The sequence below is a fragment of the Glossina fuscipes genome, unplaced genomic scaffold (genome assembly GCF_014805625.2).
Source record: "Glossina fuscipes isolate IAEA_lab_2018 unplaced genomic scaffold, Yale_Gfus_2 28, whole genome shotgun sequence".
Lineage (NCBI taxonomy): Eukaryota > Metazoa > Arthropoda > Insecta > Diptera > Glossinidae > Glossina > Glossina fuscipes.
Window position 1 is genome coordinate 16,114,535 of NW_023998423.1, and position 19,663 is coordinate 16,134,197.

The 19,663-nt window shown below is 33.0% G+C and overlaps 1 protein-coding gene across 2 annotated transcripts in view; it reads left to right on the top strand.

Moving 5' to 3' along the window:
- Positions 1–19,663, top strand: part of LOC119636178 (protocadherin-like wing polarity protein stan) — a 150,792-nt gene that overhangs the window by 9,456 nt on the left and 121,673 nt on the right. For both annotated transcript variants that reach the window (XM_038031375.1, XM_038031374.1), the window contains exon 2: positions 6,546–6,684. The gene's annotated coding sequence lies outside the window, so the exon portion shown is untranslated. The remainder of the gene's footprint in view (positions 1–6,545; positions 6,685–19,663) is intronic.

Sequence of the window (19,663 nt, forward strand, 5' to 3'; positions counted from 1 at the left end):
AGTACGTCATTGTTAATTATTCTTCGAAAGTTCTATGAATCAAAAATTTTTCAAATGAAAAAATTTGCCAACTACAAAATAAATTATGCTACGTCCTGCCTATACGCTCGCGATATTGGGGACGAAATTATTTCATCAAACTCATCATCAAATAGTTTATTCGTCTTCGTTCAGGAATTTGGGATGTTATAGGTCATGCTCCGATAAGCCCATAAGTTACTGAAATTTTTTGCAGGAACCTAGGAAGACCTAGTAATTTCAAGTCATCGCTACGAAACTAAGCATGGGTGAAAAACTAGTTTTAAAGCACTTTAATAAAGCTATATATAAAAAGAAGATCGATGTTTATGTACAACATGTGTAAGAGTGAAACGCGGTAGAGACTAAATGAATGAGTGAAGCAATTTTCAAGGTATTAATAGCGGCTGATGTGTGTCGCGAGTGTGAAGGATTGGTCGCATAAATTTTTTTTTGTTTTTAGAATGCTTGCGTGAACATGATAATGGCATGGAAAGGGGGGGAAGGGAGGGACAGCTTATAGCCGCAGGCTGGAAAATATATGTCTCATTGGATTATGCCTAAAGAGACTGAACATTCATTATAGTTGTTGTGACAAGCTGGTTGCAATTTGGCTATGGTTTGTGGCACTATCTAAAGGCAATAAATTTTTAAAATATTTGGATGAAACTTGATATCCTAAAGCATTTTGATCCAAGGCCACACTCTACTGAAGTTGGTCGAGTTCAGACCACTTCCCATGTAACGCCTTATTTTGAATAGTCGATATAAAGATAATTGTAAGGTCATATCCCATTCTAGTGTTTTAAACTTTTTTTAATATTTAAGAAAATAGTGTTTAGACTTTAATAGAAAAAATCACGAAAATGTAGTCAACGCTTCTATCAATTTCACTAATTCGCTTTTGATTCTTTGTGCTAATATGATTTCTCTTGATTATAGACATTTTGGTTTTAATTTTTTTTTTTCTTTTTTTATTTCTCATCCTAAACCTTAGTTACTAACTTAGTTATGTCTTTAGGAGACTTTGTTTAAGAAATTTCTTTAAGGCAAGAACAATTTCTGTTTTAAATTTTTGTAATTGACTTTTTTTGCAGACATAACTTTTACGACCGACCAAAACATTCATAGAAAGGCTTTTCTCATAAAATTGACTTTGCTTAGGGCTTTGGCTACGTTTTATCTTTATACGCATCTCTGGTGAATGATAATATCATACAATAAACCACCAACTGTGAAGCTTTTGAAATCAATTTTCAAGAAGCGAAGAAAAACAGCTAAGAACATTATAGTCGGGCAAGGCCGACCTTTACATACCCTACATTTCATTGTCTAACACAATTCTTATTTTTGTAGGATGTTACTATTATGGGTTGATTTTCATCACCACTTATAAAAACCTAGACTTTTCTGCTTTACAAAGAATCAATATTCGTGGAAATCCCTATTATTAAGATAGCATCCAAAAAATAGGCCGAGATGGTTCAAATTTGGTACAATTATTTCAAATTTATGTTCAATTACTATTGTGAAATAATTTTCATTAAGGAGCATTGAAAATTACACAATTTTGACGTATAAACTTGAATTTTAGTTATGTATCTCATATATTGCCCCAGTCCCCCAGTCCAAAGTTTTCATACCAATTTCGAATGTCGAATAACTACTACTTAGGCATTTTTGCTAAGAAATTTTGAAAATTACAACTTATTTCTATATAATGACTCTTTAGAATAGGGCGTTATATGGGGAGCGATCGAAAAACTGGCCAGATCCGAACCATTTTCAATAGCGCTTGTCCTTATAGCAAAATAGGTCACTGCACCAAATTTCATCGAAATATCTCAAAAAATGCGTCCTGTTGTTTGAACACAAATTTTACATGGATAGACATCAGGCGGACAAACAGGCTTAGATCAATTCAGATTATGATTCTGGATCGATGGGTATAACAAAAGGTGGATCTATCTGAAACCCTTCTGCCTGTTACATACGACCGCATTAAGTTTATATACCCTGCATCACAAGTGTTGTAGGGTATAAAAAAAAATTAATAATTCTCACAGTTGGTTATCAATTCAATTATCGTTACTTACCAAACAGTAAATAACAAATTTACATATTATTTTTCGTTTTAAAACAATTGTGGATTAGACGCTTTCAAATCTACTAACTCAAGCTGTTTCGTTTAACAATAACAAATACATGCTGTTATATTAACTAATAGGATCGGTGTATATAAGTGTTCATATATATATACGCATTTCTATATACATTTATATATATACATCTATACATATACATGTATACATATATATATATATATATATATATATTTAGATATATATATTAATAAAAACAAATTTCAATTAAGCTTTATTTATACAAAGGTTTTTTGCTTCTTTTTAATATAAAAAATAAATAAAAAGCGACGTTTTTCTAAGAACAAATAAAATGTAATAAATTGTAAAAATAAATACTAAAGCCAGCCATGAATAATTGAATTGAATGTTAACGACAGTAGGTAATAGTAGTAGTAGTAGTAGTGGTAGAAGTTTCAAGAAACACGATAGCAATAGCAACAACAACAATCATACCACAACTAACCTATCCCAAGTCAATGGTCGTATTGTGGTTATGCGGTTTCAAAGGCCACAGTGTGATTAAGAAAGAAAAAGAAAAACTGGTTTTTATAAGTTTACGAAAGGCATTATATGAAAATTGCATGAAAATTTTCAATAAACTCAGATAAAAATAATATATATGTATATATTTTTTATTTATATATATATATACATAGATATATATATATATATGTATATATATTTATTTTCTCAGAAATTCTATTATGCTTGACAAGAATCTAAATTTTCGTTTCAATTCCTTTTTTTTTCATGTTTAGTTTGCTTCTTTTATTTGTTGTTTTTTTGCTTTGTATTTTTTGAATTTTCACAAATAAATAAATAAAAAATAAAAATTCCTTGGAAATTAATTGAAATTGAGTTGAATTACATACTTTTCAAAACTATAGGGTAACGGCAGACTAAAATTATTATACCGTTTGTGCATATATGCCCCGAAGAAACATAAAAAATATCCTTCACTATGTTCAAGGACAGATTAAAAGTTCTCCAATATCGAGTAAACACGATCGTATCGCTACGATCGACTATGTTTTCTTTCTTTTTAAATATCAGGGCTCCGATGTCGATGTATATATATTTTTGGTAGGTTGATATCACGGTTGCGAACAACTTATAGATTGTTGGACTGTTTTCCAGGTCGTAAGCACATATCGAACTCTCATCGCTAGTAATTATCTATTTTAGATCATCATCGCTCGTAGAAAATATTTCTCTTCATACTCCAACACGATTTCGGTTTTCGAACAAATTCAAAAACTATTGGAACAAAACGAGAAGACACGCTAGACAAGCCTATATCATCCTTCAAAGTTATTTGTATTAATAATTCTTTTAATACACCAACAACATATGCAAAGTTTCTTTGGGTCAATCGGCGGTTGACAAGCACAAACTCTTTGATTTCGTTAATGTTGAGACCACTAGTTGAATTTGATGGAACGAATTTCGCCTTCCACTACTTCGCGATCGCCATTAAATGATTTTTACCATTTAAAAAAAAAAACTTGTGATCGTGATAAACACTCATCACTATAACGCTTTTCATCGACAGTTGTAAACGCTCTACTCATTGCAGCGGGTCTATAACGCACAGCTATCGTGAACTATAAAACAATCCCAAACCTTCGAGTACTTGCTAGCGATTTAATAAGAAGAAAAGCTGAAAATTTATTTATATTTATTCCTAAATTATTCCAGTGAAATTTGATCCTTTGACCATCAAAACCGAAATTGAGAATAAAAAATAATTTTCCCAATTCTTCCTATTTTATTATTATATTATATATGTGACCAATCGCTCAAAGGGTTGTCTATACTATTCGTGTAATGCGATGACGGAGGAAAGATAAAGAGATGAAGAGGCAGCGTACCTCGCTAGGTACGACCAAAAGTAAACTCTAGTGTACTTAAGATTCGGACCCATGAACACTGAGTTAGTAGTTGCGAATCTTGACTACTTGGCTACTCAAGCCGACTTTTAAAAACAATTTTTGAAAATGTAAAGCTTGAATACTTAGCCACTCTTGTCTACAAAGTCTACTGAATTTAATTATTAAGAAACACACAAAGTCTTGTTGCTACTGCCTTTCCCTTTTTTTTAGCGTATAATTTAAATGTAAGTTAATTATTAAACTAAGCAAACAAACATTCATAATAGATGACTTCCTTTGAAATTTAAACAAACAAACAATGTTCAGTTTTGAAATAAATATTAAATTGTCGAAGTGACAGCTTTTGCCCTAATTAGAATTACATTAATTTTTGTATTTCTACGAATCTTTAAATTGTTTGTTCTGGTCTTAAAAATGCCCTGCGCCACTTGTGGTACAGGCAATATTAAGCTTGTGCGGATGTAACACCCAGAAGGACTTAAAGTAGGTTGTCCTTTATTATGTCGAGCTATTTAGAAATGAATCGATCTAAGTTTATCTGTCCGTCTGTCCGTCTGCCTGTCTGCCCGCCTATTGTCTGCCCGTCTATTTTTATGTTCTACTTAAAAGTCGCAGCTTTTGAGATATTTTGATGAAACTTGATACGCTTTGACATGCTTTGTTCCAAGTACGAACACTATTGAAGCACATTCGGAACGCGTCACTTATTTGACCACTTTCTGTATAACGCCTTATTTTGAAAACTTTTTATATGAAAAAAAGTTGCAGTTATCAAAATTTTCCAAGCAAAATCGCTGAGTGCTGTATTTCGACATTGTAAACCGCTATAAAAAATTTTGTTCGGCTGGAGCAATTTTTTCAATCTCCTCTCATATAACTGTTCCTACGAAAACTGAATGATAAAAAATTGGAATTTTCAATATTTCATAATGAAAATTAATTCATATCGTTAAACTAACATAGAAATCAAATTTAGAAAATTTAAACCAATTAGGATTTTTGGACACCACTCCATATATAAGGAATCTCAGAAAATGTAAATGATTTATAATGAAAATTTGTTCATGAAAGTAATTTGACATAAAAATTAAGGAATCAAACTTGAACGACTTGGTTCTATTTCCTGAATCTCACTCTCTATATGAGATTTCCCATGAAAAAAGTGTAACTTTTAATATTTTATGACGAAAATTAGTTTATAGTAGCGATTAGGCAACAAAATTAAAGGTGGTGAATAAGTATTAGGTAGGCGTGTTTTTTTAGGCCCCCAAACCTATAGGGGTGATTGTAAAAAACAAGCACTTATACGGGCACAAAGTCTAATTTTTAATTTTTTACGACAAAAATTTTTGGGAAATAAATTAAGTTTTCTAAATTTGAATCGCATCATATGTTGTGGATATCCTGCAACAAGCGGGCGTTTTAATAAAAATATGTCTGTATATCAAACAAAAGCATAATTTTTAGTGATTTACCACCTGAAAGAGTGAATACCTGTAAAAAGGAGAAATTGTCTAAGGTATCCAATGGTCGGCCTCGTCTGAGTATAATGTCCTTTACTTGGTTTTTCCTAATGTTTTGCAATTTTTTATGATCACATCACCTCTCTAGACTGTCAAGTTCGAAGTACGGTAATTCTTATATAAAAGCATTAATATTTTCGATGGAACGAAATAATTATTTTTTTTAACAATAAATGAGAATAAACTTTTTGATATGGTGTCTGTGTATCCAGTAAGTCTTTTCCGTTGTCGACCGATACTTTCAAATAACTGCTTTTTGGTTACGGGATGCGATTATAAGTCTTGATAGACGGCCTTTGCGAAAAGTTTTGCCACAGATCAAGCAAAACGAAGTGCAGCAGAAGCTTTTTAACTTACTTGGCGGCATATGAACATTTGGATCGGTGCATGTGTGTGTGGCACCCTACATAGTTAGACAAGAAGTATAAGTGAGTGTATATATATATGATAAGTATAAGTAAGGTAGATAGAACAAGGCAGAGTAAGTTTTAGTGTTAGTGAAAATGTGAAAGAGTGCTGAGTAATAAAAAAAAAAGAAAGCAGAATTTTACAGTCAGTAAATAAACCTGCATGATACGGTTAGCTCATCTCCAAATGTTAGAGCGACCGAGAAGATATGTATGAAATGTATGATATGACTAAAGAAGTCCTTGATCCTTGCACACAACAAATATAAGTAAAAGACATTAAAACCAATCAACAAGCACGTACGCTATAAATGCGATGGGAAAACTTTAAAATCTTACTATGATTTCATGGGAATTTATTGCGATTAATCGCGAAAAAGTCATAAGAGTATTAATGTTTAACTATGAAATAAAGTAAGATGGTAGTAACTGATATCCAAAATTCAGTTAAATCCAAGTGAACACTTTTTTTTATCTGTTTTATTAAAAATTTATTAAATATGAAATTATTGGTTATAATCTTAAAGGCATTTTTTATAATCTTTTACTTACTCTTTGCAGGATTTTGCGAAAATTTCTATTTTAATCATTGAAAACTGAAAGCAATAAACTGAAGTAAATGTAAAAGGAATGAAAAGATTCAAAATCAAAAGATAATTCAAAGACTCTCTATCATTCTTCCTGCCGAATATATGTTATGGTAAGTGTTCATTCATTTCATAATGTACGCATCAGAGACCACGTATTCCCGATAAGGTTTTGACATGTACGAAGAAGACCTACTTTAACAGTATCATGTTAGGAATAGATCTCATCTATAATATCAACTGAAAGAGAATAAAACACATGTCTTAACACTATTACTATTATATGGGAATATATATATAGTAAGAAGGAAAGGTATTAGTGTTGACCTTTCGATAAATGAGAATAGCGGTGTTGGTAGGATCATGGCTGTAAGTGTTGCCAAACACATAGTACAGTTACTAAAGCCCTCTCTTAAGATGATTAAACATTTAAATGTACGAGAAATTAGATAGATATCTACCCGTCTGATGTTGAATGATTCCCATAATACATGTAACATTTAATTAAAATACGTTACTCTGCATCTTCTCTCCCATCCCATGTCCTTCCGAACAGTAAATATTTGGCTTTGTATAACGCGTTAAGTACGGTATGTTATAGTATACATTGTAAGTAGCGACAGAGGTAGCGCTATAGGTGTACGATATGATTTTTAAATATCCAATGCATGTAACGCCTAAATCAATGATGAAATGATGATCAAACTTTTACACTACAATTTTAATGAAAATTATTTTTGTTACATTCTATAGCACTTTTAATAACAGGCCAAGTTAAGTTGGCTGGGATGGATGTAACACCCAGAAGAACTTGAGATGGACTCATTTTTTATTGCATCAATCGATTGGAAAATTTATTCAGGGACATTCTCCCGAAGAACATGAGACACATACCTCTTTTATTACACCGAGCGATTCAGGAGCACTTTTTGAAGTCCGTCCGTCCATCTTGTTTTCTTGTGTTCAAGCCGCGATTTTTGATGAAATTTTGTTAACCGATTTGCTTTCGTTCGAAGACGGACGCTGTTGGGCTTTGGTTCGGATCGGATCACTTTTCCGATCATTTTCCATATAACTTGAAAAGTCTGTATATGAATAATCACAGTAAGCGAAGTGGTATAGGGTATTTAATATTTAGCCATAGCCCATAATAGTGTTCTTACTAGTTTTGCTTTTAGTGTATTTACTGAATGCATTTATCAGAAAATAGCGAATTTGAGCTAATTGTGAGGACGAAAGTATTCAATTTAAAACATGTTTTTTTTTTACAACTTTGCTATTCTTTCTTTCTTTCGTCTTGCGTTAATCAGATTTGCGCTTATGGAATTTTAAGAGAGTTTTGTTCATATTTTTTTACAATCTTCCATTTACGCAAAGCAAGCACAAAGAGTTCATAGGAAGGAAACTTCCTTTTAAAAAACCCATACATTTATTAAGTATTTTAGATACAATTTTATTATTTATTTTAATAGAAAATTTCAGTTTCCTTTTCACTCTTTCATTTCCTTTGAGAATTTACTGGATTCTGGCCAGTCGAAGAAATAAGCCAGAGATTATTATTTTTTATATTTAAATAAAATTTTATACAATGGCTTCAAGCAGCTGTTAAGTATTTAATTAATTTAAAATTCATATTTCATTAGTTCAAATTCTAGTTTTATGCTTTTGTGGATTGTTTAACAAATTAAACTACAATATAATGTGGCTTAACGAGTTGAATAACCTCTTGTTGAATTTTTAAATTTTTAATTCAATCAAATATTATATTCATATAAGTGGGTATGTTAAGTCGATTAAACATGAGTGACGCAGTCGGTCGTTCACTTAAATTTCCAAAGAGTATCAATTTGTGAAAAATTGAATTTAATTGAATCGTATTTGGTTTTCGATCTATCTCGATCACTAAACTAAGCTGCCGCCAGCAACCTGCCCAACCGAGACGAATACATCAAATACATCAAAAGCCATTGCATCGTCAATTTCCAGTACAAAGAAATTGTGTCTCTCAAAAGAATAGTGTGTGTAGCTAAAATCGATTAGGCAACGGTTGAAGTTCTGACCTGGATTGTCACATCCTCTCCGCCAGTATCGGCGGTCATTATTTCTTCAGATTAACGTCAATAGATACTTCATTTTTTGTTCAAACAGTGCTGCTTCCAATTTTATAGCGATAGTCGAATTTGTGTTCTTTCAAGGATAGTTTCAAAACAGCTGTTGGTAGATCGCTATTGTTAATTTTGGACCTTTACGCTTTTAGCTATGTTGCTCTATTTTCTCTATTTACAGAGGCATACTTAAGTGGCAGGAGTGTTGTTGTCTAACAGTTACTTGTGTAGTATGCTTCGCTTGGTATCTTCATAATATCATAGTGTGTCTTTAATGAAACATTTTGAAAGGCAAGACAAGAGTAAATAAGTAGTAGATAACAAGAGATTCGTTTCATACCGAACCGTTCTTATTTTATTTGCTTTTTTTAATATGACAGGTCACTCAGGACATGTCGCCTATTCGTATAACAAAGTAATGGTTAGAAAGAAGTAAAGGACGAGGAATCGGATAGGGAGATGGTCGGAGTTGAGTGGACGTGTGCCCAGTCTTTGAGGGATGGTACTTTACTGGCTGAGCCCTTGCTATAGCGACGATTGTAGTAAACTATACCGCACCAAGCTTTGAACCCCCAAAACACTGTTGTTTCAATATTAAGGGAATTAACAAGGGCATGATAAATTCTCCCCGATTGATAGTTGATGACGATTTTTTCACTTTTACACAATTTTGAAAGCAACAATAATTCAAAAGAAAACTGGAAGATATTATATGACGACATAGAAGGAAGGAGGATTAAAGCAGCAATTGAATTCTTGTTATGGATAGGGATCATTTCAGACATTGTCAACCTATTATAAGCTTTTATCAAGAAAGTATTTGTCTTTCTTACATGCGTTTTTGTAATAACAGATTCTCTGTTGGCACTCTTAACTTAACGACTATCTAATATCTATAGAGTCTCCTTGTGTACATTTGGGGTACAATGGGGTTATTTTATAAGCTTTCACTTCACTTGCTTTCGTGTCATCGTGGAAACTTCCAGTCGATCGCGTATTCAATCCCCAATTCGAAAATTTTACTCTTCAGTTATGATGGCAAGGCGATGTAATATAGTCAACCTTTATTTACATACAAAATGATGGGCGCCACAAAGTGTCTACCTACCTATCAGAACGGAAACTGCCACTTGATAATTCGGGCACTTGCTAGTATGTCTGATCAAGTTGAAATTTTGCACAATTGCAGTACAAATCGTGTCATTCTGATAGCGATATAGCGAAAGAATGGCATTTCTCTCATATAAAAGACTTAGTCGCCCAAGACTTAGTTGCTTGAAAGTGAAATATAAAAATAAAACTTACTCTCTCTCTCTCTCTCTCTTTTTTAGTCCACTTAAATAAGAGCTTATTTAAAAAAATTTCTCCAAGATAAAAAGGAGATCTTCTGCTGTGTCAGTTTTAAGATATGTTCTAGAGACCCCAAAAGAATACATGTTTTTGACTGACCTTAAGTTTCGAATCGATGCCGTCATATCGGCTCGCTTCTCGTCTAAAAGTATACCGATCAATGGCTGCGCCCCAATGTAGTTATACCCATCGCTTGTTGTCTATTCTTAGAACTTCTCCATCGCGTAACCTTTGATACAAAACAAAATTCTTACCAGACGTATAGAAAGTCTTCTGCTCTAAGAATTGTTCAGCTTAATTTTCATGGACTTTAAAAGAACCAACCAATGCTCAGGCAGATCGTAGAGTACCGACACAAATCGCAGAGTACCTGTACATTACGAACTAATAGAAATCGTCTTTTTCGACAAACGAATATAACGAATTCGTTTTATATGTGGTATGTACTTATGGCAAAGTCTGCTAAGCGCACGAATTTAATAATAAAATTTGAATATACTTAACAATGAAAGCACTTGAGAGTATTGGCTGAATATTATGCATTTGAAGTTTGCGCCTTCGAGTACTTGCTCATGTATAGAAATGCTTTTTAGAAATTGCGCTTACCTTAAAAGCTTCGGTTGATATGGTTTACGTAATAAATTGCAATCAATGATACTGTATACGTCTGCATGCATGCAAGCATAACTTAACCTTTGTTAACTCTGTATGTTATGCTATACGTCCAATATAATAAAATAGTTTAACATATATATATATATATATGTATACATATATATATATCTTATATATATGCATAAGATCTTTATAATGTGAAATGTTAATCAATAATTATGAAAATTTTATCAATATTTACTTGAATGATGAAAAGTTAAGTTGAAGTATTATATAATTTTATATACATGTACAACATATGCGGACGTCAATGCGTATATGCCTGGTTTATATGCTCTCATACATATGTAAATAAATCATTAATTGCGTTGATAAATTTATGTGTGAAATATTTGTAAATTATATGCAAATTAAATGATTGTTATAATATGTTATGTTAATATATGTGCGTATGTATTGTATGTATTGTACATGCATGCAAGCATGCATGTCAGCATTATTATTTCGAATCTAATGAATGGTACCTTAATAATAAATGCATTAATTAATTATAGTTTGTGCGAAATACTTAAGTACAATACATAATACTCACATCTTACAGATACTCCCTATGGAATAGATTAATGAAAGTTATGTACGTTGCCTTAGGATGTCGAATGTTAAAGACCAAGTCGTTACCAAAGAAAGAGACGGCACATATGTGATTAGAATTAGGAGAAAACAAAAACATATAATCTTTTCTCTAAATTAATACTGATTTAAAATCATCTCTAATTAAATGCATATATAGGGGGGGTGTGACCAAGATATTTAATCCCATCACTACAATACATTGCATTGCATATGCATAATATGGTAATAATATTTTACTTAACCCGGAGTCAAATCACTTGCATCCATTCCTACATTAGATATATGGGTATGTGAATAATGCAAATTTATTCTATAGAAACTGAACGAATTTGATCCATTAAACGCTTATATATATATTTCGATTTACTTTATAAATATTCAGAGATGAAAGTTATACTCATTTAACAGTGAATCTTTCAATTACAAATACTAACGCAAAAAAGGTGCTTGCATGTATTTTGACCAGCGGCATCTATTGATGAAAGTGCGTAGTATCAATGCTTACACAATACTTAAATTCGATGCTTTTGATCTTTCTTTATACAAAATAGTAGTTTTCCCGTTTAGTATTATTGGGTTATTCAGTGTACGCAGAAGCCATTCATTACTTTTATTGGTTGGTTTGGAAAAATCAGCTTCAGGAGATATTCAAACACTTTTACAAGCTTATGAAGGTGCTAATCCGTCATATTCCAATTAACGGTTTAGTAGTAGTGGATTTTCATGTCAACGACAGAGAGCAGGCTGGAGGACCAAAGAAATTCGAAGGCAATGATTTGTAAGATTTAAGACGAAAGCCCAGCTGAAACTCTCAATAAACATTCGAACAACTTAGGAGGTGATGAGTCAACCTTTCCCAAGAGCTTACATGGTATGGAATTGGTCCAAAAGAAAGAAAAATAGCTACCACACAAATTGACTGAAAATGCCATTTCGAATAAAAAAGCAACGAAGGGTTGTCTGTGGCTTATTTTGACTGGCGATTAAATGTGGATCTACTATGATAATTCAAAATAAAAAATGTCATGGCTTGGTCGTGTAGAGCCATCCACATCGGCACCGAAGCGGAATATTCATGGCCATGAACTTTTGCTATGCATGCATGGTGGCATCAGAAAGGTATGGTGTATTATACGAGCTGCTAAAATCGAATGAGACTGCTATTGCAAATGTCTATCGACGTCAATTGAACAAATTGAACGATTCATTGTTGCAAAAATGCCCAGCAATAGCGGGTAATAGACGCAAAGTCATCCTTACGCATGACAACGCTCGGCCACACGTTGCAAGAGCTGTGAAGGGTATACTGTTGCAGCTAGAATGGGAAGCTAGACCGCACCCATCATACTCATCAGATGCGGCGCCTTCTGATTACCACTTGTTCACATCGATGCAGTGTGACTTGGCTGGCCCACATTTACGAAATGCTGAAGAAGTACGAAAATGGATCGCTGCCACATTAATACCGTTCTTTCGAGACGGTATCGTCGTCGTGTTGCCAGAAAAGTGGCAAAAAGTTATGGAAAATGATCGAAAATATTTTAATTAATATTGTGAGGGCGTGAGGGCAAGAAATGTATATTTCTACAGGGACTCTTTGTTTTGCGATTATTTCACTATTAACCTTTATTACGACTTCTCGAAACTGTGTCTTCCTTAGCCGACGACTCCAGCTTGACTCTCTAACCTACACTACGCAGCCTATTCTATTCTTATCCTATCCTAATCTATTCCCATTCTACCTTAATCTATTCCTATTCAATCTTAATCTATTCTTATCCTATCTTAATCTATTCTTACGCTATATCTATCCTATTCTTACTCTACCTTACTCCCTAGCACCCCTGCCTTCCCAGCCCGAGACGGAGAACTCGTGAGGCCAAAACGAGGGACAACTTTGGGTCCTCACAATATATATTATACGTGAAAAAATGTACGTCAAAATACATGCAAGTACCAATAAAGCAGGCAAGAAATTTAGGTTCACCTTAAACCGAATATTTGAACACGCGTTAGTTCAATTTTCATGTAAACGCTATTGTCCGCGGGAATGGTATAACAAATTTTGCTATTATTTGGAAGTTAAAGCCATGTCAGTTAAATGAGATTGAACGCAGGCCCGTTTGTATACAAATAGTTATCATTATCAAGGTCGATCTATATCCTTTAATTCAGGGTATCAGCAGTTTGTAGAACGTTTAACGAATCGGTCGAGAGACATAGCAAATCTACAAAATCAAAAGCTGATTAAAAGTTTATTCTTCTCAATAGCTGTTAACCTTAAATATTGCAATGCAAAAAGATAGCATACAGTTGCTGCAGTTAGCTTCGCTTACATTCGTAATAAAGGAAAATTTTTAATCCTTTTCGAGATTATGTCTGTTTTTTGGCTTAGACGATATCGAATGCATTGACGGATCATATCGTTTTTATGGACCGTTACATGGAAGGTAATTAAAAAATAAAAAATCCAAGAATTAGTCGTTGCTGTTAACTTTGAGAATTTCTATTATTTTCAAAATTTCAAAATTAAATAAATGATATACTGCATCTACAACATAACTCTATATTTTAATATCAAAGGCGATGTAATGACATAACTAACGTGGCTTCATTTTACAATGCATCATGAAATGCATCATGGTTATCTAAAAAAACTATATATCGAACTACCGCTACTATCCTTAAGGGACTGTGAAAAATCAGAGAAATAACCGAACTGCCTCGCTTATGACCAAAAACGATATTTTGGGCGCTATTTTTTTATTTATTACGTTTGTGTAATATAAAAAGTCCCTTGTAGGTATTAGAATTAAGCAGATTCGTGTTTTGTTTTATAAATATGGCAACCCTGTATCCTTGCAACACTATTGTTTTATTAGCAGCTCCAATCTAATACATTTAGTATTTAGAAGGTTTAATAACCAAGATCGAAAGTCAACAATGGATACAATAAAATTAGATCAAATGTTCAATTATTTCTTTTTGGGTACACAGGTGTAGAATAAGAGAATGATCGTAATTCAAGGTTTTTAAAGGCACAGCGTAACGATGTTACAGCTTTTCGAAAATGTTCTTACTTCGAAATTGCTCCTATGGATTCCTATGAATGAGTTCATACCTATGAATGAGCTCTAACTTTCCATAAGGTGGGAAATATAACGGCCATATGACTTAACGAAATGACCGACAAAATCAGTCGATTTAACAACATTACACTTTTTCTTTGGAGTTTCGTTAATGGTACAGCAGTCTACGCGAGCGATTCAAGACAATGTTAGAACCGCTATTAGCAAAGTGTATCCACAACTATGCTTACTAAAGCTTACATCAAGAAAATTGGCGTTTGTAAGATCCGAGGGGAATTCAGTGCAAGCAGATTAGTGCAAGTCCAACGGCATCTTTACATAGTTTTGACTATTTTTAACACGAAGAAGCTTCCGCTTTTATTTAGAGTGAAAGAACTCAAGGTACTTACGGAAATAGTTGTACCTATGCCTGATTCACAACGTAAACGCATTTTTCTTAATTTTATGTTTTTGTTCAACTCGTTTTGAAATCAAGTTCGTGGCATAGAGTTGTAATTTTTATTTTAGTCCAGGTTTTATTTACAATTCTTAGCAGATGTAAATACAAACTATTTACAGGAATTTATATTTTTGCAACGCTTTAATTCTCCTTCTGGTCTTTTCCGTTCGAATATTACAATTCAACTCTCATGACTCGACTCTTTCAACTCATTTTGACTTGACTCACTTACTGCAAATATTCTGTTTGTATACTCTAGAGTAGGCAAGTTATCATTACGTAAATTCATTGCGATATCTTTAATCCGTCAATTCGTTTTCCGCTACGTTTTCTGCCCATTGTCGTTAATCTTCTCATTAACTGCCAGCTGAATGCCACCGGTAATGCGTCATGAATGTATATTTGGTTTTCCCTTTCCACTAATACTCATGGAAACTCAAGTCATCAAATATGGCATTTGCGCACAGTACTACAGTATTACTCTTATTATCCGGAAGAGCAGCCAATATACATAAATAATATGTAAGAGAACAGAGTTATCATTGGGTATCATCTTAATTTGGATCAGATAGAGATTTTTTGTTGACCAGAACTATTCATGTCTACATTCTTGGATAAGAAGTAAAAGTCAAGTTCGAGGACAGTGTGTATGAAATAGATAGGCTGGCGAAATGATGTTCTTTTGTAATTAATTTTTATAAAATTTCTAATTAATTAGATATATGTAATTAAATTCATTTCCCTTTTAATTTTAATATGACAATATATCATTGTGTCAGTCCCTATTATTTGAATTCATTAACCAACTTATTGTTTAAGTGATTAATGTGCTTGTGTTTGCGTAATGTAATTAAATTATAAAATTGCATTGAAATAAATTGTTGCATATGTTGATGAATTTTTACTCAAGTACTTGTACAATGCCATAAATTATTGTAGACTTGCCGAGGTCACGTGAGAACGACAAAGACATGTTATTTATAACACTACTATATAGTGCTACCGTTATTCCATTTTCTTCTTTTGGTACGATATGAAATTTTCAAATGAATAATAGCAAAAAATATATATATATATATATATATATATATATATATATATATATATATATTATGTAGAGTAAAAGGTCATACTATGATAAATTTTCCTTTCGCTTACCTGATACGTGTTAACTGTAAATTTAAGACAATTTCGAAGACTCTGCTATTGATTGGAAACTTGAAGTTAACTGATCCATAAATTTTATACTTGATCACCAGACAGATTGTGTCTATAATTAGGGATCTAACTGCTTACATAAGTTGGACTCTCTTTTCTGATTAAATTTTTTTGCCAACTTTATTAAATTTCACTTCCCGGCTTCCATCCTAAGGAATAGATTGAGAACTAAGCAGATGCCGTTCTCAATAGCGCAATAAAGGGCTGTAGAGTAATTGTTCACTGCGATACCCAGGCTCGATCTTTACGCAGGAAGAAGCTTTAGCTTTCACAAAGTTTTAAAGTGTCTTACAGTATTAGTAACTAAATTAAACAAAAAAATTATAGTTGTGGAGGGCACACCATTAAATACTTTATATCACCTTGTCTAATAGCATTCTTGATTAGTTTTCGTGATAAATTATCAAAAACTATACATTGTTTCTAAGCATGGTGGCGTACTTTTCATGGTGGTCCGTTTATGAAAGCGGACCGAACACGTAGACTGTCGTAGTCCAAATTCGGAATAATTACCGTGTTCCTGATAAAGATCTAATTATTCTTCGCTTATTTTTTGTCAAAAAATGCCAAAAATTAGACTTTATTGGCATGGAAGGGTTTTCTTTTCTTGAGAATCCTTATAGAGAGTAGAGGATCCAAATTTGCCTAAGTTGATTTTTATGTCAAATTCCAGTTGTCACTTACTAGAAATTTAAAAATTTTTCCATATAAAGACATACTTTTCGTACGTAGGGATACATAAGAGGAGGTTCAAAACATGAGACCGTCCGATGCAAACTTTTTATATCAACTTAGAAGACAATTTTCGTCACAAAATTTTGACAATGGTTTTCTTTTTTGTATATGTAACAGTCTCTGTTTTATGGCGAGTGATCTTAAAAATGGTCCGACACCATTCATTCTCAACGAGTTATGTTCTTGGACGAAAAGATATCAGTGTATGCAAAATAACTTAACAAACACATAAGGCGGACAGAAGGTCAGACATGCTTAAATCGATTCGGTAGAAGATTGTACAACGATTGGAGTGACAAAAGCTAGGCCTGTTTCAAACCCTTCTGGGTTGTACATGCTCCCACTTAAGCTGAATACAACAAAAATAATGTATGGTACACTAATATTCATTTGGAAGCGAATCTTAGATATTCATTGGTTGAGCCGTGCTTATAAATACCACGATTTGTCATTATTTGTGGACGCTTCACATAGCAAATCGAAACCATTTCTCATCCAAGATTTAGGCTACTCGGAGTCTCAATGTCTTTGTCTCTCAAGCTCTTTAAGTTTCTTATCCACTTCAAAATGTAGTATAAATCAAAAAAATGCTTACTAAATAATGTGTTAGTATATTTTTTGATTGAATATCAAAATATATATCAGAAATGTAAAGAATCACCTACCGCTCAGAAATATCGTTCACCGTAAATTTTCCTATGTTTGCGACAAAATATGAACATTATGTCGAAGCGATGTCTGGTTTTTCGAGACTTATCCATAAAAATCCCACTTTTTAAGACATAGTTAGTAGAATGAAAAGGTTATCCAGAAAGTCAAAAAATCAGTCTATGAAGCAGGCATTAGATAGCAAAAAGCACGTTTAGTACCAGCGCCGAAATGGTAGCTCTTACCAGGGCTTTGCCACGCAATATCGATCCCCGTCACTTTCGAAATTGTTTTAGTCCTCCATGTATTGCAGATGTTTTATTGCTTTTTTTGCAGCTCATAGCACGCTACTACCGTTTACGTTCATTAAGTGGAATAGCTAGCTAAGGAGGTCCATCATTACCACTAATCTGAGCTATGGTCTTTTTCGCGTAATTAATTCGAATTCGTTACGATTCAACAGCAATGAATCACGCAGGAAAAGGTAAAGTCTTAAGTGTTGTCTTCTTTAAAGCTTTTAAACATTGTGTCTTGTTGGCTTAGCTCTTTGACGCAACTGATATTTCGCTTTTTCTTATGAGAAAGCAATAAAAATAAAATTTAACATCTAATACTAGTAAGTTCAAGAAACTGATAGGATCAAGTGAAATGATAATTTTCCAAAAACCAAAAAAATTACGAGCGTTAAGATGGAAATGAAGGCTTTCCTTAAATAAAATTTAAATGGAACGAACTGAATAAATTCTAGAAACTTAAGTCATTTCCTGCAGGTACTGAGTCATGCAAAAAGACTCTGCGATTTTTTCGAGTTGCTTTTCGTAGGATGCTCTTTTCAAGAGATTCACAAACTGTCATGTGGTTGATGCTTAGTGCCTCCGCTGTTTCTGACAGCTTGCGTGCCGATCTTACTCCACCATTTGGAAAATTTCGAAGACTTTTTCAATTATTGCCCGACCAGAGCGAGATGCATCTTTGACATTGAACTTTCTGGAACGGAATCGAGCAAACTATTGCTGGGTTCTTTGTTTGCTCACAGCTCTGTTACACTTCACAAATTTTGTTTTTGCAGACTTCTGAACCTTTTTGTAGGAAAAAAACTTCAGATGGCATTTTTCTTCCGATATTTGACTCATTTTCAAATCAATATAACTTTTTACACGAACAAAATATTAGAAAATTATCTGCACAAAAAATGTAAGCTGAAATGTCACCCTTCAAGTACATGCGAGTTCGAGACAATGAGGTGAGTGTTGCCCGATATATAGGCATTAACACCATTCTACAAAAAAAAAAACCCAAATCCAATATTTTCAATCTATGGAAAGAATAGAGTACAGGTTGATGAATCTCTTCAACAGAATCTCGGTTAACCAGTACTTATTTTCTTCTAAAATTGCGCCGGGGATAAAAATGGAATTGGTCGACGAAACTTATACGATGCAAACATTGAAAGTAGAAACACTTGAAACTCCGCAAAGGTGAAGAATTTCTTACCCAATATTGCGACCCAATCCAACATCGAATGTCTTGTCTGCTTGAAAGTCCGCAAAAGCGTTACGGACAAATTTATAGAGAAAAGAAAAAAATATAATAAAATTTCCCTTAGGTGTAGTGAAAGAACGCTTATGCTAGGCAACCAGTACATCCGAAGGGTATGTTGTTTTATAACAGCATTTGAGAAAAACACGGAAAGAAAACTTTTAATCTTGTTGATGTTAACTTTTTATTAAACTTAATTAATATCGTATATAAACTTTTCTCAATGATTTCCTCTTCAGATTATTGCCATAAAACTTTAACGAGCTGCATAAGTAATTACTTTCGATAAATTTCTGTTTAGTGTTACTGGTGCTGTTGCTGGTGCTGTTGCTGTTGCTATTGCAGTTACTTATGTTAAACGATTGTAAATAGACTTTCGCTTTTACAATATATAGGTGACGTTGTCATATATATACATATATATATATACGTATATAATGAGCCAATAAGCTATTTAAGTTATTTAATAACTACTTTGACTAAGAACAGCATATCACTTGCTTTTGGAAAATTGGACAAAACAAGAAAAGAAAGAGAAAAAAATGATATGTGTTTCACATGAAAAGGTTATTGTGTAAGGGTGTGAAATTCAATTTTTCATTTCGTTATTGCTTTGCTAGTTGTGTGTTTCTGCTTTCTTTTTTTTCTTTGTTTTTTTTTTTTTTTTTTTCTTTTGTATTCTCTCTCCTTGTGAAGGGACACATAAAAAATACGAAGAAAG